General features: G+C 38.4%; 2 long non-coding RNA genes across 2 annotated transcripts in view; both read right to left on the reverse strand.

Moving 5' to 3' along the window:
- Nucleotides 1-442: 442 nt before the first annotated feature.
- On the reverse strand, nt 443-2,476 carry LOC139192161 (uncharacterized). Its single transcript, XR_011576081.1, has 5 exons — nt 2,307-2,476; nt 2,064-2,223; nt 1,890-1,958; nt 1,472-1,540; nt 443-590 (listed from the first exon to the last, which is right to left on the reverse strand). It is a non-coding gene; the product is annotated as an uncharacterized lncRNA (long non-coding RNA).
- Nucleotides 2,477-6,841: 4,365 nt separating this feature from the next.
- LOC139192162 (uncharacterized) overlaps nt 6,842-22,268 on the reverse strand; it is a 51,184-nt gene continuing 35,757 nt past the window's right edge. The window contains exons 3-5 of the long non-coding RNA XR_011576084.1: nt 8,289-8,357; nt 7,871-7,939; nt 6,842-6,989 (exon numbers count right to left, since the gene is read on the reverse strand). This is a non-coding gene — a long non-coding RNA (uncharacterized lncRNA). The remainder of the gene's footprint in view (nt 6,990-7,870; nt 7,940-8,288; nt 8,358-22,268) is intronic.

Consider the following 22,268-nt stretch of genomic DNA (forward strand, 5'->3'; position numbering starts at 1 on the left):
AGAACCAGTGACACCATATGCTCATACCAAATTCAAACTCCACAAATTGAAACACCTAACACTCAAGATAGAAGTTAAGGGTTGTAATGGGGCTTGGGGTGTTGGTTAACAAGGAAAGGATAGGGAAAACAAACGTTCTTCAAACAATAGTAAGCAAAGCAATGAAATTGAGACTTAGAATTCACTTAGATTGCAGAAATTAACTTTAAAACACAAGGGGAAGACTTAAACAACTCTTTAGGGCCGAATTCATTGTTTTGGACCCTTACTTCAACAAACAATACTTTGGAACTCTTTTTCTCAACTTTTCAACTCTTTTTTTCAAACTTTTCATATATTTTTTTTCTTCAATTTTTCTTTTTCCACGAAATTTTTTTTTCTTTTCTTTTCTTTGCCGTGCCTGACACACCCCGTCCCGAAGGAGGGCTTGCTGGCCGTCACGTGAGAGTGACGTAACCATTTGCACAGTACGGAAGCTTTAATTATACAATTTATAAGTTGATACACCCGAAGGTGAGTCCTAATTTTGTCCAATCTGTCAGAACACCGTCGAATTCCTCGTAGTCACCACACCTTTGTGATTCTTGAACCTGGAGGGGCGCAAAACCAAAATTGAGTGGGTCAGTAAAACAATTCTTTTCCAAATCCAAACATTTCTCAAAACGTTGTAACCCCTCTCCGTAAAACCTGTATACTTTCCCAGAAATATAAAATATAAATATACATATATATATTCTCAATACTTCAATTCATTAACTCAACATTTTCATCATAATTATGCCATGCCACATCATCTCAACATTTCTCATATTAATTATGCCATGCCACATCATCTCAACAGTAATAAGGTATGAATGCATCAACATAAATCATATCAGGTGCAATAAAGTAATCAACCGGAGGCCCTCTATTAGCCCGGTTGAACCTAGAGCTCAAAATCTATCACTCTCACACTCAGCCGGAGTCACTCCGCGTGACCTGTACGGCCTTCTGCACATAAGTTACGCTCTAGTGCTTCTCATAAATCATCTGTGCACATAATCTAAGGTCACCCACCAGTCGGAATCTCACTAACACTCTCGCGACTGGCCTGTCGTACCCACTCCGCGTGGACTGTACGACTAGCATCTACTTGGATCCAAGACGAGCGTGCGATGCGGTGAATACTATAAGCACTAAACTATGGTGCAGGATTTGAGCTCAATATACATCAACATCATCATAACAGAAATAAATACTCACATGTGCGTCCACCGCACCATTTCATACATATGCATCATAAATCAATTCATGCATGGCATTTCAACTCACATTTCTATATACTTTTCATATCAATTCTATGCATGGTATTTCACTTCCCGTTTTTCCACATAACTCATATGCATTTCATTTTAAACATATTTTCATTTCAATTCAATTTCTGGGAAACGTCAAGTATATATATATACGGAAAACAAAACTGCCCACTCACAGAATACATCGACGTGTCGAAGGTCCCTGAGCCTCCCTTAGCCATGCCCAACGTCCGTATAATCCTCGCCTATACGAGAAGTAACCAAATTAACATTATTTAACGCATAATCCCACTCTTAGCTAATAACTCCTCATATATTGCTCAAATTGGGTATATGAATATACCACGGTGATCTACTCGACGTCACGGATGTCGACATATTTTTAGATTAATTTTTTACTGTAGCACGCGCCCCCACGCGCCAAGGAAGGCACGGGTCCACGCGCCCCCACGCGCACCTTCTTCTTCCTTGGGTCGCCGGACTGGTTTTTCCGGCGGCCGTTTTTCAAATTGCCATAACTTTGTCATTTCTCAACGCAATCAAGTGATTCAAAAACGAAGGTTGTAGCCCTTGAAGAGACAAAGAGAATGATACCTTGCACAACACCTAGTTCGCCGTGGTTTGGCCGGAAACTGCCTCGAAAGCCTCGGAGGTCGCCGGAAACTGGGTATTTTTCAAATGAGTATAACTTCTTCAATACTCAACGAAATTGAGTGAAACAAAAAGGAAAGTTGTAGTACTTGACGAGACGAAGAGATTGATACCTACCTCAACTCCTAACTCGCCGGGGATTCGCCGGAAAATGCCTCGAAAGTTCCGGCCAAACTTTGAACTTGTCGATCTCCGTGTTCTTACGTCCAAAAACTTCCAACGAAGCACTCCGAGCTTCCTTGGGACCTCACTAAGCTCGCTGTGATCTTGTTTTAGCCTAAAACGTAATCATTTAGAAGATCATGAACAGTACCATTTCACGGGAACTTTGAAACTAGGGTTTTCCGAAGCAAAACTTACCTGAAATGGATACCATCGTGATCGTGGAGGTTCCAGGAGTTTGATGGTGGTCTTAACTCTGTCGTTGGTGGAAGTTTAGGGTGGTTTTGTGGTGGTCCGTATGAGTTTGAAGGAGAGGAAGAGAGACAGAGAATGAGAGATTGTGAGGGAGGAGAGAGAGAGACAGGGTACGGGAAATATGGAGGGATTTGAGGTGTGTGGTCCTACCTAACCCCAAATCACAAAATTCCATCTCCAAATAACTTAGGAACATATATTTCACCAATATATAATTCACATATCTTAATCACGTTTAAGGGCAATTCCGTCAATTTACAATCACGAGTGTAAAACTTTGGGACGGGCTGTGACAATCTACCCACCTTATAAAATTTCGTCCCCGAAATTTCATACAATCATAATCCACCAATACTCATAAAATGTCCTCGGGTAAATCTCTCTCATCTGATTCTCTTTCTCCAACATAATTTTCTACTGAATGATTTCCTTCACAAAGCTTTTACCACTTAATCTGTCTTAATTCTCAGGACCTTCTTTTTCCAATCCAAATTATACTTTTCTATGGTGAACACTTCGAAAATATAAAACCATTTACCTTATATACTCGATTAGTGGCATATCCATCTGTTGATCTCTTTTGTCATTCCTGGTTACTTCAGGTTAACGTAATCACCTGAATACTTTGAGGAGACTCATCCATAGTCTCAGGGCCTACTAAAACTCTTTCGTGATCGAATCTTTCTCTACCCAGAAACATTCCATTCACAAGTCAACAAAAACCGACTCACATGACACATTTCATGGACTTTATGGCGTTATTTCGGAAATTGTGCACCCAACATACTTAAGAACTCAGCAGTTCTGTAATCCAATTCTCTTTTCCATAAAACAAATAAGTATTGTTGCTCAACACTGGAGTAAATGTACTAACTTGGTACATTGACCAATCAACACCTCAAATTCGATCATAACCATCCTATGTACAAGGAAACTTGTACACATAGTCCAAAGTAATATCTTTCCATTTCCGTTTCGAAACAGAAAATAGCTGTCTCAATCCAAAGGTTTATTTCTTTCTGCCTCAATCTGCTGACCAATAAAAATGTCGAATGGTATGATAAATCTTATTACTTTCGGAATATTGCAGAAACTGAACAGTATACTTCGTCCAAAATTTGCTTGCTTCAAATCCTCAGCATTAGGCACATACTTTTTGTTTTCTTGTATCCACATACCATTTGATTCACGAATCATGTACTCATTCTTTTTCCCTTCTTTCTCTGCCTTGGTTAATTCTTAAATTTCTTCGTCAAGCATTTGAGTCTCGAGTACGACCTTACCAAAAATGCCTAACTTGAAAATTAGCAAGTAGAGCTTCTTCTCAATCTCCAATTCTCAACTTTACTTCAGTTGATTTCCAATCCACAAGAAGATAATCTTGGCAAGCGTACCAAGCATTAATTCTTACTGGAGTCTTCTCATCAAGTGCTTCAGCTACAACAATTCACGATCACCCTGATCGTACAATCATAATCACTAAGTAATTCAATCCACCTTTGTTGCCTCATATCAAAATCCTTCCGAGTAAACAAATATTGGAGACTCTTTTGATTTGTAAAATCTTGCATTCTTATCAACATATAATGTCTCCATAACTTCACAGCAAGGATGATAATCGTGACTTCCAAATCACCAGTAGGGTAATTCATCTCATGAGGTTCCATTTGTCGTGAAACATATACAATCACCCTAACATTTGCATCAACATGCCTCCAATACCATTCAAGAAACATCACTAAAAATTTATGATTACCACTATCTTCTAGGATTACTAAAATACGTGTATGAGTGAGGAAATACTTTAGTTGTTGAATCCCTTACTCACAATTTCCTTCCCACTCATGCATAACTCTTTTTCTCAACAGTCTCGTCAATGACAAAGCAATGACTGAAAAATCTTTCACAACCATCCAAGATAGCCTGGTAAGTTAAGAAATTCCAAATCTCAATTACGACTCGTGGTTGTTCCAAATTCTCAATTTCTGCTATCTTTTAAGGATTCACTTGAATACCTTAAGAATATATAACAATTCTCAGAATGCCACTTGATTCATTTAACTTTAGCCTTTGCTAAACTTAGCATACAACCAACGTTCTCTCAATCTTTGCTTCACCGACTTAATACGTTTACATGCTCTGCTCTGGCTCAGAATATGCCAGAATATCTTCAATGAAAATGATATCAATTATGAAGGCATTATTGGAATACTTCATCCATCAACTCATAAAACAGCATGAGTATCCATATAGCATCACCAAACTTTATAAAGACTATAACGAGTCCAGAAAAACAATCTTAGGAACAACGTTACTCATAATCTTCAATTGATAATAAACAGACCTCAAGTCAATCTTTGAAAATATACAAGCACCTTTGAACTGATCAAATGAGCGTCAATACACCACAATGGATAACGGTTCTCATTCGTTACCCGATTCCATTATCTATAATCAATGAACAATCTCTAAGTCCATTTCCTTTCTCACCAACAAACTGGTGCTCCTCAACAGTGTTGTACTAGGTTGAATAAAACTTTTAGCAACCAATTCTCTCAACTGAATTTCCAATTCCCTTAACTCATCATGAACCAATCTTTAACATAAATTTATACCTGGCAACAAATCAATAGTGAACCTCATATCTCTGCCTAAAGACAATCCAGGTATACTTTCAGGGAAGACATCAAGAAAAGTCTAACCCTTTCGACATTATTCACACTACTCCAAACAACATCATTTAGCACCACATGAGCTAAGTATTTTTAACAGCCTTTCGAAAACAATCTCTTTGCTCTCACAGCATAAATAATGGCTGAACTCATTTCACTTTGTATGCCCACCAAAGTAACCTCTAATTAATCAACTCGATGGAAAGTAACTGGTTTCCCGTAACATTCCATCTAGTCACAACTATAAACAATCAATCTAATGGAATAAAATTAACTGACCCAATACATACTCTATTACTAAACATTCTAAATAAGTACAACACTAACATAAAACAACCTACCGGTTTGCTTGCTTAACGAATCCACGAATGAGTTATTAATATTACGGTCTGCAGCCCGCAATACTGATAAATCATCGTTGTCTCGATAAGTAGGCAACCACTCTCAAAGATATAACATACATAATAAGAAATATATCAGCCGAAGTCAACTAGAATGATCAATACGGCTGATTCAACTCTTATCTCAATAATACGTCGGCCGGATCCACTCCGCGTGGTCGGTACGGCCGAACCTATAACTCACCAATTTCTCATGTGTCAGTCGAATCCATTTCTCATGGTCTGTACGGCTGAACATATAACTCATCAAATCTCTCTGTACTCACGGTCAATCCGACCAACTACTAAGTCCATAACTCTGCTGAATCGACACTATGATATCATGGAAAATTGTTGAGTACAACTGATTCTAGGGACGATTCACAATTCTGTGTCCCCTCTGTTCACATAAACACATTCATTAATTTCACATTTCTCAAAGTGTTAATTTTGTACCTGCTGCACAAGATACAATTCCTTTACTCGAGACACCTTGTCTCAAATATCTGGGATTACCAGTATATCCATCACTTTTACTCTGACCAGCGACATTAAAACCTCAGCTGGGAGACATAGCTCTAGCTTCACTTCTTTTGAAGCTCTGAATCCTTTAATATTCTTGATATAACGAATCATTAACTTCATCGTCTTATTTTGATTCCCATTCATCTCTTATTCTTCTTTATTCTCGTTGCTCATGTTCTCAGAGTCCTCAAGACTCAACAACATCTCGTATATTCCTGGTAAGAAGTACAATGGATAGTGGTCACCCAAAATACCACTTCCCTTTTTCCACCCAGCTTAAAACAACATAACACCTCCACCAAATTAACAACAATATCTGGATGGAACGAGGCAAGTCTGAAAACTTTCTATAATATCCCTCGATCATCACCTTCCTTCTCTCGTATTTGTAAACTCTTGTTTACTACCATCGATAAATGTCGGAGGGATAAACTTTTCCTTAAACAAGTCCTTAAACAATTTTAAATCGGCTGATTCCTCTGGTAACAAAAATTAACAATCCTGTTTCCACCAGGATACAAATTCATACCCAAAACCAGGTAGTCGTCTCGACCCCCTGTCAGATGGAAGATTCCTCTGACTTGCATAATCCGAAACTTCTTTTCCAAACGGTTAAACCGTTACTTCGCTCCATTAGGTTCATCATTTCATAAGGTGATTCAATTCGACTCATAATCCGTCTTAAAATGTCCCTTTTTATAATAGACTGAATCACCATAATAATAGTTTTCCCTAAACCGCTATATTAGGGAGACTAAATTCCTCTAACTAAGTGGCTTGCTACGAGGCGGTGTAGTTCTGACAGAATTCAATAGAACTTCTCTAGATGTCCAAGATTGCAACCATGCTCTGATACCAACTGACACACCCCGTCCCGAAGGAGGGCATGTTGGCCGTCACGTGAGAGTGACGTAACCATTTGCACAGTACGGAAGCTTTAATTATACAATTTATAAGTTGATACACCCGAAGGTGAGTCCTAATTTTGTCCAATCTGTCAGAACACCGTCGAATTCCTCGTAGTCACCACACCTTTGTGATTCTTGAACCTGGAGGGGCGCAAAACCAAAATTGAGTGGGTCAGTAAAACAATTCTTTTCCAAATCCAAACATTTCTCAAAACGTTGTAACCCCTCTCCGTAAAACCTGTATACTTTCCCAGAAATATAAAATATAAATATACATATATATATTCTCAATACTTCAATTCATTAACTCAACATTTTCATCATAATTATGCCATGCCACATCATCTCAACATTTCTCATATTAATTATGCCATGCCACATCATCTCAACAGTAATAAGGTATGAATGCATCAACATAAATCATATCAGGTGCAATAAAGTAATCAACCGGAGGCCCTCTATTAGCCCGGTTGAACCTAGAGCTCAAAATCTATCACTCTCACACTCAGCCGGAGTCACTCCGCGTGACCTGTACGGCCTTCTGCACATAAGTTACGCTCTAGTGCTTCTCATAAATCATCTGTGCACATAATCTAAGGTCACCCACCAGTCGGAATCTCACTAACACTCTCGCGACTGGCCTGTCGTACCCACTCCGCGTGGACTGTACGACTAGCATCTACTTGGATCCAAGACGAGCGTGCGATGCGGTGAATACTATAAGCACTAAACTATGGTGCAGGATTTGAGCTCAATATACATCAACATCATCATAACAGAAATAAATACTCACATGTGCGTCCACCGCACCATTTCATACATATGCATCATAAATCAATTCATGCATGGCATTTCAACTCACATTTCTATATACTTTTCATATCAATTCTATGCATGGTATTTCACTTCCCGTTTTTCCACATAACTCATATGCATTTCATTTTAAACATATTTTCATTTCAATTCAATTTCTGGGAAACGTCAAGTATATATATATACGGAAAACAAAACTGCCCACTCACAGAATACATCGACGTGTCGAAGGTCCCTGAGCCTCCCTTAGCCATGCCCAACGTCCGTATAATCCTCGCCTATACGAGAAGTAACCAAATTAACATTATTTAACGCATAATCCCACTCTTAGCTAATAACTCCTCATATATTGCTCAAATTGGGTATATGAATATACCACGGTGATCTACTCGACGTCACGGATGTCGACATATTTTTAGATTAATTTTTTACTGTAGCACGCGCCCCCACGCGCCAAGGAAGGCACGGGTCCACGCGCCCCCACGCGCACCTTCTTCTTCCTTGGGTCGCCGGACTGGTTTTTCCGGCGGCCGTTTTTCAAATTGCCATAACTTTGTCATTTCGCAACGAAATCAAGTGATTCAAAAACGAAGGTTGTAGCCCTTGAAGAGACAAAGAGAATGATACCTTGCACAACACCTAGTTCGCCGTGGTTTGGCCGGAAACTGCCTCGAAAGCCTCGGAGGTCGCCGGAAACTGGGTATTTTTCAAATGAGTATAACTTCTTCAATACTCAACGAAATTGAGTGAAACAAAAAGGAAAGTTGTAGTACTTGACGAGAAGAAGAGATTGATACCTACCTCGACTCCTAACTCGCTGGGGATTCGCCGGAAAATGCCTCGAAAGTTCCGGCCAAACTTTGAACTTGTCGATCTCCGTGTTCTTACGTCCAAAAACTTCCAACGAAGCACTCCGAGCTTCCTTGGGACCTCACTAAGCTCGCTGTGATCTTGTTTTAGCCTAAAACGTAATCATTTAGAAGATCATGAACAGTACCATTTCACGGGAACTTTGAAACTAGGGTTTTCCGAAGCAAAACTTACCTGAAATGGATACCATCGTGATCGTGGAGGTTCCAGGAGTTTGATGGTGGTCTTAACTCTGTCGTTGGTGGAAGTTTAGGGTGGTTTTGTGGTGGTCCGTATGAGTTCGAAGGAGAGGAAGAGAGACAGAGAATGAGAGATTGTGAGGGAGGAGAGAGAGAGACAGGGTACGGGAAATATGGAGGGATTTGAGGTGTGTGGTCCTACCTAACCCCAAATCACAAAATTCCATCTCCAAATAACTTTGGAACATATATTTCACCAATATATAATTCACATATCTTAATCACGTTTAAGGGCAATTCCGTCAATTTACAATCACGAGTGTAAAACTTTGGGACGGGCTGTGACAGTGCCTATGGCACACAATTCCTCATGAAAAACACTTCCCCCACACTTATTTTCTACCAACGTAAATCAAAAGGAATTCAATTTGAATCATGCTTTACTATGCTTCAAGAACAAGGGTATGGATAGTCCTAATCTAGGCTAGGTGAGGGTAATGTGGGTTAACAAAGAAAAGGCTAAACAAGGCTCAACGGGGTTAAACTTAAACATATAATGGAGTAGGGCACACGGCTTTTTGGCTAAGGTGGTGGTCACTACACAACTTCATCTTGAATATGTGTTATGCAATTCAATGACATGCTTTGAATGAAATGGGCATGAGTTCTAGCATTTGGAACTAAATGATGAAACGCCTTCTAAGTAGCAACCAAGCAAGGAATAATGAGATCATGCAACGACTTAGAAAACAAAGAATGCACAGATTTTAACTCTCCAAATAAACGTTTAGGCTCAAGTCTAACAAGGTTGTAGCGTTAGTTTGAGTTCCTTCCTTCAAGCATGTTACAAAAACTGATTTTTCCTTTATGATTGCATGTGAATTCATAAGTTATAACCACAACTAAGCATAAACAAAGAGTAAATCAAACTTTCATCCATGTTAATCACTCTCTTTAACAGCCATGTAATTACAAACCGAATCCTCAGCATTGTGTTGGAAGGTACCCTAAGACACAAACAAACACACAAAAACAACTCTTTTTGGGTTTTTAAAACAAATTTTTCAAATTTTTATGTAATTTTCGGATTTTTACTTCAAAACACATTAAAACACATCAAAACTGCTCAAAAACACTTAAAAACAGCAAGGAACAAGTCTTCAAGTTTAGGGTGATAAAATCCCACGAATTTGCATCTAAAACACTTAGTTACCCCCCCACACTTAAATCAAACATTGTCCTCAATGTTTCAAGCATAAAATCACACTAAACAAAAAGAAACACACAAACAGCAACTAAAACAACTAAATAGGCAGATTCGAAATAAATAACAAAGGGAAGAGTTTAGGAACGCAAATCTGGAATTGGAGTGATTCCTTGGTCTTCCTTTGTTGAATTGCATGGGTTGCCTCCCAAGTAGCGCTTTCTTTTACGTCTTGCAGCCGGACGAAAAACACAATCATGCCCCATTGGAGCCCACGGCACTCTCATACATTGCATCTTTGAACGGTAATGGATAGTGATGTTCGTTGATGGGTGCGTTGTGTTGCCTAAGGTTCACGTACATGCGCCCACCATCGGGGATTTGCTTGGGTACCTGCACCATAGAAGGGAACCACCTCTTAATTTTAATGGGAATTGGATTTGGACTAGGTGCCTTACCTTGGTGTTGTGATGAAGTGGCAGCAACATGAACTGTTTTCCTCATGGTATTCTCGGCCACATGGGGTATCTTAAGGGCAGTGGCCGTGGGGTCCTCATGCTCCACTCCAATTCCCTCATCTTGCATGGTTCTTGAAGCAACCTTTGTGTTAGGGGCTGAATGATCCGTCCCTATCTTTTCTATCGTATCAATAACACAACAAGAACGAACAACGTTAGGAGTCTCAATGGATTCAGGAATTTTAAAACAAATCATATCACCACCAAATGCCATAGTTACTTCTCCTTTGGCTACATCAATCTTGGTTTGAGCCGTTTTCATGAAAGGCCGTCCAAGGAGAATGGGCAATGAAGGAGCATGGTCCGATTCATCCATTTCGAGGACATAGAAATCCGCCGGGAAGACTAAATGATTAACCTGCACAAGAACATCTTCCAAAACTCCCTTTGGATAGGCGTTAGATCTATCAGCCAATTGTATTATTACACCATCCTGTTTAAGTGCTCCTAGATTCATAGATGCATAAACAGAATATGGCATAACATTAATAGATGCTCCTAAATCTAGCATGGCAGATTTGAAACGGGTATTACCAATGACACATGGAATTGTAAAGCTCCCCGGATCTTTGCATTTGGGGGGTAGTTTACGTTGCAAGATGGCGGAGACATTCTTGCTTACATGTACCACTTCTTTCTCCCGGGCACGTTTCTTTGTCGTACAAAGCTTCTTTAAACACTTGGCATACTTCGGGATTTGCTTTATGGCATCAAGGAGGGGAATGTTGACATGCACCTTTCTAAACGTCTCTAGAACATCTTTTTCCTCCTCTTCGTTCTTGGATTGCAAAAATCTACTAGGAAAGGGGACATTCAAAGGAAAAACATTAGTAGGACTTGAATTTAACACATTCTTAACCTTATTGGACAAATTTGCAGGTTTAGGGGCATTGGAGGCTTGCGGCAAAGGTGGAACCACCCTTGCCGTGGGTTGCTTTGATTCCTCCTCTTCCATTTGCAAAATTTCATCCTCGTTATGACCTGTTTTTGATGAAGAACCTGCCCCAACTTCTTTTCCACTCCTTAGCATGATTGCATTTGCGGTTTCAAAGCCTCCTTTTGGATTCGCAATGGTTGAACTAGGAAGCTTTCCTTGTTCTCTAAACTGCCCAACAAACTCGGCAATCTGCCCAATTTGTTTCTCAAGTTGATCCACCCTTTTGTCTTGGATTTGCATAGCCTTAGCTTGATCTTCCTGTCCATTAGACAACTTAGTTAGTATCTTAAGAAGTGCATCATTGTCAAGAGACGTACCTGAGGCACTTGGGCCGGATTGGGCTTGATTTTGGGGTGGGCCGTAGGTTTTGGGAAAGAACCCCGGGGGTTGTTGCCTAAAGCCTCCTTGGTTCTGAGGTTGATGGGGCTCCCTCCATTTGAAGTTTGGATGGTCCCGCCACCCCGGATTATACGTGTTGGAGTATGGATCATGCCTTGACTGATTTTGGCTTTGAAACCCAATGGCATTCGCACTCTCCCATCCGCCATTCTCGATGAGTTGAGGACACTTTTCGGAGACATGTCCTTGGATAGAACATACGCCACATATCACAGGTCCTTGCATCTTCATTCCCTCGGCCATCTGCGAAACAATAGAAGTAAGATTAGCCAATTGTGAATGAAGATCGGAAGTTGCACTTACCTCATGTACTTGGTGCCGTGGGGGTCCTCTTTGGCCTACACCCTCGTACTGTTGAGCGTTCAACGCTCTATTAGCAATCAAGACCTTGGCAGCCATGGGTGTTTTGTCCACCAATGCTCCCCCTGCCGAAGCATCAAGCATTTGACGTTCTAGAGGTAGGAGACCCTCGTAGAAGTATTGCAAAAGCAACTCCTCCTTCATCTGATGCTGTGGACAAGAAGTAACAAGTGATTTAAATCGTTCATAATATGTAGGGAAGGACTCACCTTCTTCTTGCTGAATTCCGCTTATCTTTTTGCGTAGGAGGATGATGCGAGAAGTTGGAAAGAACTTCTCCAAGAACGCTCTCTTCATACTCTCCCAAGAAGTGACAGTGCCGGGAGCTAACTCATATAACCAATCCTTGGCTTTATCCATCAAAGAGAATGGAAAAGCCTTCATCTTCAAAATATTTCCGTCAACATTGACGGGAGTCATACTAGAGCAAACTACTTCAAATTCTTTCAAATGTTTGTTAGGATCTTCCATGGACAAGCCATGGTATTTAGGAATATGATGAAGCAAACTTGATGATGTGAAAATTAACTTGACACACAAATTAAACCCTATGGATGACAATTGTAGTATATGAGCAAATAGGGATCGTTCTAACCGGGGATTAACTAGGGATGCTAATCAATGTAAAACTGACTCAAGAACATAAAAATATAATGTAGAACACTAAACTAGACTCAATTAATGCAAAACTAGGGTTTAAAACACCTAAACAAACTAAAAACTCAAAACAGCAACTAAAAGGTTCAAAACTGCCTTTAAACCACTTTCTGGGCAGTTTTGAGTACCTAACACTAGTTTGGACGAATTTGGACTATGACTTGACTCAAAACACTTAAAAACACAACTAAATGGATTTCTAACTAATCTAACACTTTAAAATAAATGGGGGAATGATTTTGACGAAATTAAAACTTTAAAACTCAGACTTTAAAAACAAATGTAAAGCAGCACAGATTGTGATTAAATAGAATGGTGAGAAGCTAGTTAGAGGGTTCCTTATCCACACATGAACATATGCATACAACTCGATCTCCAATTACTCTTTCAACAAACCATGAATGACAATGCCCCAAATTAACTAGATTGCACCAATTAATTCTCAGATTTCCCTAGATTCATTGAATTGAATGGAATACGCATTACAACCAAATTATTCTTATCAAGGACCCTAACTATGGAATACGCATTGACGAGGCATTCATAACTATGGGATACGCATGTTATTCTTGCCTAGGATTTACTTAACGCAATCGTGACTAGCGACTTTCACTACTTATGAATATAAGTTAATAACGATTAGGTGAAATTCCCTTATATCCTAGCATCAAGTTTAGGCATGCAAATTAAGTGTCGACCCTCAACCCACATACATAAACAAGTTATCAATCAAATAGATAAGTAAATCACATTCACAATTTCTGAAATCATAATTGGAAGAAATCAAATCATATAAAACATATGTCCATGGCTTCAAATTCACCTCTAACTAAAAAGAAATTAGTTCCACATGTCTAACATAATTGAGCAACAATTTAAATTAAACATGAAAACAGAAACAAAGGAAGAAAGAACTCCAAACACTCCACTAATGGCAGATTGCATGTGCAAGGTGTCGTCCTCCTTTGGAATGCACGGCACTACTTCTTCCTCCTCCAATGGTGGCTGCACAAGGTGGTGATGGTGGTGGGAGGGCTTGGGGATGGTGTATGGGTGTTGTGTGGAAGGTGTGGAGATGAAGAATGGTGGTAGAAATCGGCTGGAATGAAGGAAAGGTGCGGCAAGATGGGAAATAGGGTTTTGGACGAATTTCTGAATATGGAGAGGGTGGTGTGCGGCCAAGGGAGGTAAAACACATATATATAGGCAGCCAAACCCTAAAGAAATCAGGTTAGACAAATGGGCTAGGGTTTAGGTGCGGCTAGGGTTAGGAAATCCACCAAAAACTAGGGTTTCTAGAACATTAGGTGCGGCATGGGCTTAGGGTAAGTAATCATATTTTTTTCATGTGAACAAGGCCTAGGTGCGGCTGATTAAGTGGGCTAGGGTTAGGGTTAGGTGCGGCATAGGTCCAAGAGGCAAAGATGGGTCATCCAAAAGCCCAAAGCCGAGAATAGAAACTCTCGAAATTGGAAACCTCCAAGAATAGAAACTTCCAACTTTAGAAACTTTGGTTTCCAATTCCGAATTCTTAGTTCATCACTTTCATTTCTTCATTCTTAAGCTCCTTTGACCTTCAAACTCGTCCATTCCTTGTGCTATATTTGCATACACCACATTCCAGCTCACTTTTTGCTCCAAAAGCTCCAAATTGCATCATTTCGTGTAAGATGTCCTTTAACCCTGAAAACACATGAAAGTAGCTTAAAAGACTACTTTGACGAAGAAAACATAACAACAATGCATAAGAACTAGCTAACTAAGGCGCATAAATATGCTCCTATCACTTGACTTTAATTCAAACTCATCCGTCTTACCTTGGGCAGCCGCGGGGTATTGGATGCACAAGGGTGTGGCATTATCCAAACCCGAGGCGGAAAGCTCCTTGAGTGTACGATTGTCCATGGCCATGCCTTGGACTTCTTCAAATATCCCTGCCGTGGCTTCCTCCTCCTCTTCTTGTACGTTTTCTTCAAGGTCAGATTCGGAACTGGGTGGATGATGTTCTTGCTGGTTTCTAGCTCTTCTCAACTTCCTCTCAAAATCGTCGTCAAAATCCAAGATGTTTGCACGAATCGGTTGAGAGCTTCTAGTCATACATTAGTACCTAAGAAACAAGAAACAAAATTAGGTCAGAAACTTAAGCAAGGTCAGAAACTTAAACAAGGTCAGAAACAAAGTGAAATAAAAGAAACAAAAACAATCCAAGGGATTAGCAATTTTGCTAATCCCCGGCAACGGCGCCAAAATTTGATGCGTAAATATATAAGCACACAAATTAAACCCTCTTTTTGTCAATTGTAGTAAAGTATGTAAGTAGGGATCGTTCTGGACCGGGGATTAGGAGGGATTGCTAAACACTTGAAAACTGACTTAGAAACGTAAAAACAAAGTTTAAAACACTAGATTAGACTCAAAGAATGCAAAACTAAAGTTTAAAACACTAAAACAAACCAAAAACTCAAAACAGCAACCAAAAGACTCAAAACTGCCTTAAAAACACTTTCTGGGCAGTTTTGAACACAAAGCACCAAATTGGACGAATTTGGGTTTTAACTTGTACCAAAACACTTAAAAACATAAACCAAAACACTCTCTAACTAATCTAGGACTCCAAAATAAATGGGGGTTTGATTTGGACGAAAATAACTAACAAAACAGATTGCAAAGTAAAAACAGAATTGAAAACGATTTTGGGATTTTAAATGGATGATGGATTAGTTAGAGGCTCTTTCTCCACACATGACAAGTATGCAAACGACTCGATTTCCAGTTATTCCTTCGTTGAATTATGAATGACAATGCCCCAAATTAACCGTGACATCACTAGTTAATTCTCAAGTTTTCCTTGTGTTATTGGATTGGATGACATCATTCGACAACCCAAAGCATTCCTCAAAAGTTCCCTACATGACATCATAATAAAGATACAATCAAAGATCATTATGTTCAATGAAAACTATAAGCATTGACAAAACACTTGCAACTATGACATCATGTCACTCATGCTAGGAATTGGACTTAACGCGATCGTGACTAGCGACCTTCACTACACATGAATATAAGTGTGTGACGATTATGTGAAACAACCTTATATTCTAGCAACATATTCATGCAAGCCAATTAAGTGTCGACCCCTAATTAACAAACAAAAATAAGTTATTACTCGCACAGTTAAACCAATTGCATTCACGATTCAAGAACTCATAACTGGAATTTATCAACTCAAATTGCACACATGGTCATGGCTTCGAAATCACCCCTAACCAATAGGGGTTTAGCCACTCATGTTCGTAGCAAAACAAAAGGAAAAGAAATTAAACATTGAAATCATAAAACGAATTACACCTAGAATGCACCAACGATGAAGCTTGAGCATCCAAGAGTCCTTCCTTCTTTCTCCTTGCTGCTGCACACGAATGGGTGAGTTTTGGGGGTTATGAATGGTGTAGAACGATGGGTTTATGGCTGGGATAGGTGTATGGGACGGCTAGGGTGGTTTTTGGTCAGAAAATATGGTGAATGGTGAAGGATAGGTGCGGCAGAGAGAGTGGTGATGTTTCTGGCGTGAATGGCACTGAATGGGCAGATTCTTGGGTATTTGAATGATGTAGAATGGATGGAGGATGTATGGAAGTGTTTAGGGTTGATGGGTGGTGCGGCTAGGGTGGTTTTGTGGCAGAAATTTGGGTGAATGGTGAAGGAATGGGGCTGTTGAAGATGGAGAATGGTTTCTGGCGTGAAGGATTATTTTCTGGATGAATGGCTATGTTTGTGGCTGCACAAACATGTTTATTTAAAGGGATTAGGAAATTAAAAACCCTAGGCTAATTAGGTAATCAGAAATTAAGTCTAAGGATTCTAGAATTAGGAAATAAATCAGAAAATTAAAGGAAAGGGCAAGGGAAATTCGGCTAGGGTTTAAAACACAAAAGGAAGGTGTTTTAAAGCATAAAAACAGGAAATAAGGAAGAGGAAATGCAAAGGGGGGTGCGGCAAGGGTTCAAAAGGGTTCTAGGCTTTTGTTTTGTGTCCTAGATGTTGGAAATGTGCCCTAAAGCCAATCATGTGATGATACTTTACGGACATTTCACATGTTAAACTAATCTAGTTTTACATATAAAGGGCAAAGATTATTGTTTGAGCCGTCTCATATAAATGTTATATGCTTAAACGATAAAGTCCAAGGAATATGTGGTTGGGAGAATGTAATCTAATGAAGTTAGATTCATGAGACCATTCTTTCGTAGACAGTCCGTTAAGATCGGTACATACTATGTCTTCTCTCAGGGAGAGTGATTAGTCTCGAGTCATTGGTGTGTGTGACATCAAGACAAGTACGTAAGTGCTCAATAGAGAATGAGTACACTGAACGTGATCAACGAAGAGTTCTCATATTCCATGTCACATAAGAACTCATGGTTGGGATAATGCAAAGTAGTCCTTTGACCTGAGGCATCACAGTTGTCTTGTGGTTAAGTCCTTGATCTTTGATTATGTCAAAGTCACCCCCTCGGGGCGTCCACGGCATCGTTGGGGTCAAGTGAATGCGCAACAAGGGATCTCTAACCTTCAAACAGTTGAGGGAGAATACTCTATGATATGATTTAGAATCTCTGGCCAGAGTATGAATGAGATTAGGGAATGTGTTCCAAATCACATTCAAGTAAATCATATAAGCACAAGATTCACATTGGATAGTAGACATGAACAAATAAACTATCAAACCAAACAATGTGGTCAAGAGTATTAGATTAGAGAAAGACCGTATTGCATTTGTAATCCCGAACTGAATAGGTTCTCTAACCTTTTCTGATTAGCTTGGGTAACCATGACATGCTGCTAGGCGTCAACCATGGTTTGTGGAAGCCCTAAACGTGTGTAATCACTAAAGGGAGAATTGAAAATAGTTTCAATTCACAATCGATGTAAAATGGTTTTAATCGCCCACTACCTCGCTAAAAGGAACCTAATGGATCGCACACCATAAAAGGTAGAGATTGGAGATTAAACGGAAATGAGTAAGAATGATTAAATGGTTTAATCATTTATTTATGGCAAAGATTAATTAATATGTTAATTAATCAAACGAATAAGTTCGTTAAAGACCTCGGGGATAGTTTTGGACCTTAAGGCCCAATGGGCTTCGAACGTCAAGCCCATTAACTTAAGTTGTATGACAATTTAATGAATAAAGATTCATTAAAGCCCAAAAGCCCAAAATTCCTTAGGTGGCCGGCCATATGGTGATGAATTAGGGTTTTGGTTATTTAGGTCACTTAAAGAAGTGACTATATAAATGACTTTATAGCCAAATATTCATTAAGGATTAAAAGGGTTTATTTTTGGGGAAAATTGGTGAGAATTGTCTCTCCATTTTCTCTCTAAAGAGGCCAACACCTTGGAGGGTACATCTAGCAATCCTACTACTCCAAGGTCACTCATTTCTTCTACAATCTAACCTTGGTGAAGAGACTTAGAGGTTCTCAATTTTGGGAACTTGGAGAACCTATTCTTCCATCCAAATCCATGGATCTAAGAAGCAAGGAATGAAGGCCCTATCTCTTTGGGTGATTAGCCTTTGATTATGCAAAGAGGAATCTACAAAGGTATTAATTTCAACTCACTTTGTTTTGAGTTGATTAATTGGTTCACCAATCTACTAGGCTTTGAATTTCATGGTAATGTTTTGTTTTTGGGTGCATACAAGCATGATTCCGCCTTTAATTGTTAATTGCATGCTATATGATGTTGCTCAAATGAACATGTTTTTCAAAATAATTCCTTCAAGTGGTATCAAGAGCCTAGGTCTAGTAGTTGGTGAATCCTTTTGGGTTTTGTAGTTCATAAGTTTATGATTTAAAAGTTGTAATTGTTACAAGCTTTATTCTTGCTTCTTTGAATGTAAATTTTGTTTGAAAATTTGCCATCTCAAATGTTGTAGATGTAGTTCATATGAGGATGAATATTGGAGCTAAAATTTGGTGCCATGATTTTGGGGATTTTCGGCCAAATCCAAAGGGTGATTTTTTAGGTACATGTTTGTCTTGTTAAAAGTGTTTTAAGGTGACTTTTGTAACCCCTAAGTACCCTAGGATGTTAACATCATTTTGAATGGTGAAAATTTGAGTTTTATGGCTTGAAAACATTCATGGAGCTCTTATGGGTTTTCATGGATGTTCTTCATTGTTCTTGATGTTCTTGCCAAGAACTAAAAGGTTTTGTGTTTTGATTCAAAGTTTTGATTATTTCATAAAGTTTATGTTATATGTTTTTCAAATGATTTATCATATATTTAAAATATTAGATATTTGATTAAATAGCAAAAGAAATATATATCATCATTATGAAAGGTAAAAGAAAAGGTGATAAGAATTTCTTTTCTTATGCACCACTTGAATGTTTTTGACAAAACTAATAAATCAAAACACACACCACACCTTTTATCCCTAAATGGCCGGCCACCCTATTAAAATAGGGTATTTTTGGGGCTTTTATGTAATTACATAAAGTTTTGATACTTTTGTGTATTTGTACTTTGACCCGAAAGTTTACGTTTTGACGTTAAGGCCTAAAAACGCTAAAGGACAAATTGTTTTGCTCCTTTAATGAAGTTTTTGAGTTTATTTAAATTTTGGGTTCTAGTTGTATTTACATGAAGTAGTGACTTTTGTGTTTTTACAAAGTGACCCCAAAAGTTTATGTTTTCGCAATATGGCCCAAAAAGTTGTGGTTATTGCATGATGGCCCAAATAGGATGAGAACAAAATTGTTTTGTCTCTTTAAATGAGAATTGGATTTTCATTTTGTTTAGCTCCACTTAAATCAATTTTATGGATACAAAATCCAAATGAAAATGTTGCATTCAATTTAATTAGTTAAAATGTTAATTAATTAAAGGATGATTATGAACCTAAGCCTATAATAATTGAGCTATGTGAAAGGCCGTTTCAAATTTGTTTGAACCATGGGAATGTGTAGATAAGATTTTGGTTGTAATTTGAATTGTTCAAATGTAGTAATGAGCATAAGCTCACTTTTACTTTAAAGTATTTCTTTCTTGCTTTATATGATATGCATGAAAATGAAGTAATTGGGTCCAACGCCCCTATGACAACACGCCTTAATGTGATTAAACGCGTAATTAAAATCAATCTCCATTCGTAGACCGAGATTCAACACAAGGCTCGTGTTGAATCTAAACAAAGGTTCATAGTCATCCTAAGGCCCTAAGGCAACTATATAGTCCATCAAATGAATGCAAACCTTATGTTAGTAGTAACATATACTCTTGCTTTAAAAACCGTTTTAAAAGCATAGTGGGAGTATTATGTACAACTAAAACAATCAAATGGACCAATAGTTTGATGTGAAAATTATATTGACACACAAATTAAACCCTATTGATGACAATTGTAGTAATGATGCAAGTAGGGATCGTTCTAAACCGGGGATTAACTAGGGATGCTAATCAACACAAATAAGACTTAAAAACACTAAACTAGACTCTATAGACTCAAAACTAACTTTAAAACACTAAAAACAGCAAGAAACAATAAAAAGACTCAATTCTAGACCTAACAAGTGATTTGGACGAAAATAGAACTTCAAAGACTCAAAAGATTTAAAGGAAACAAGTTTTGACTCTAAAAACAAGATTTAAAAGCAAGGGGTTTGGTTTTGACGAATTTAACTTTTAAAACAGAAACTTTGAAAACAAACTTGACAAAAATGATTTCAATGTAAATTAAGATGGTGAAAGTCTAGTTAGAAGGTTCCTTCTCCACACATGAAACATATGCATACGACTCGATTTCCAGTTATTCTTTCGACAAACCATGAATGACAATGCCCCAAATTAACTAGATTGCACCAATTAATTCTCAGATTTCCCTAGATTCATTGAATTGAATGGAATACGCATTACAACCAAATTATTCTTATCAAGGACCCTAACTATGGAATACGCATGATAGAGACACATATCAAAGATCATTAAGTTCAATGGAAATCATAAGCATTGACGAGGCATTCATAACTATGGAATACGCATGTTACTCTTGCCAAGGATTTACTTAACACAATCGTGACTAGCGACTTTTACTACTTATGAATATAAGTTAATAACGATTAGGTGAAATTCCCTTATACTCTAGCATCAAATTCATGCATGCAAACTAAGTGTCGACCCTCAATCAACATACATAAACATGTTATCAATCAAATAGATAAGTAAACCACATTCACGATTTATGAAATCATAACTGGACGAAATCAAGTCATATAAAACATATGATCATGGCTTTGAATTCCCCTCTAACTATAAAGAAATTAGTTCCTCATGTTCGCAAATAAACAAAGATAAATAAATTTAAACATTAAAACAAAGATAGAAAACACCTAGAAATGCTCCAACAATCCAAGCTTCTTGAATGGCAAGCACGGCTCCAGATTTCTTCCTTCTTCTCCTTGCAAAACTCACGGCACAAGAGGGGTGAATGGTGTAGTAAATTATGGTAGAGGATGGTTACTAAATGGTGCAGCAAAGGGTGGTATTTATAGGCTGAAATTCGCAGCCCCTATGTAGCAAAGGAAAAGGATTTAAAAGCCTAATTTGTATAGGATAATAACACACAATCCTTGAAGGAAAAGGCTAAGGCTTTTAGAAACCAAGGGGGAAAGGAATAATCAGGTTTCTAGGAGTCCTAGAAAGGTTTGGGGCGTCACTTTTGTAGGAGAAGGGATAAGGCCTTCTAGAAAGGTTATTTTGTGGCTGATTTCTAGAAAAACAAGGGATAAGGTGTGGCACCTTTGTAGGAAAGGATTAGGTCTTCTAGAAATCCCATTTTAAGCATCCTAATCTAGTTAGAAACCCTCCTAAGTGGCTGGAATGTGGATAATTTAGGATTAGGATAAGATAAGATAGGATAAGGTTTGTTTGGATAAGATAAGCTAAGATAAGGTTATGGATGAGGTTTTGGATAAGATCCTTCTCTTGAGTTGATTCTTTGGCTTTAATTCTTCTTCTTCATGTAGGAATACTTGCTTGAGTAGGAAACTTCATTCGTCTAGGAATCCATCTTCAATTAGGACTCCTACATTGATTAGGAATCCTTCTTCATTTAGGAATCCTTCGTTTAAGCCCTTTCCTACTTCAACTAGGAAACTTTGTATCTTCAATTCTTCAACTTTGAAACACCTTCCTAGCTTCATCAATTCCTCAAATTCGTCCATCCCTTGTGCTTCATGTGCATGAACTCCATTCTAGCCCAATTTTGCTCCAAAATGCTCCAAATTGCATCCTTTTGCTCACTTTGTCTCTAAAACCTGAAAACACATGAAAATAGCTTAAAAGACTAATTTAACCAAGAAAACACAACATAAATGCATAAGAACTAACTAACTAAGGCGCATAAATATGCTCCTATCATAGTTGTAAGAGGACCAAAATTGTTTTAATAGAGATTAAAATGAATGTTTATA

The sequence above is a fragment of the Malus domestica genome, chromosome 15 (genome assembly GCF_042453785.1).
Source record: "Malus domestica chromosome 15, GDT2T_hap1".
Lineage (NCBI taxonomy): Eukaryota > Viridiplantae > Streptophyta > Magnoliopsida > Rosales > Rosaceae > Malus > Malus domestica.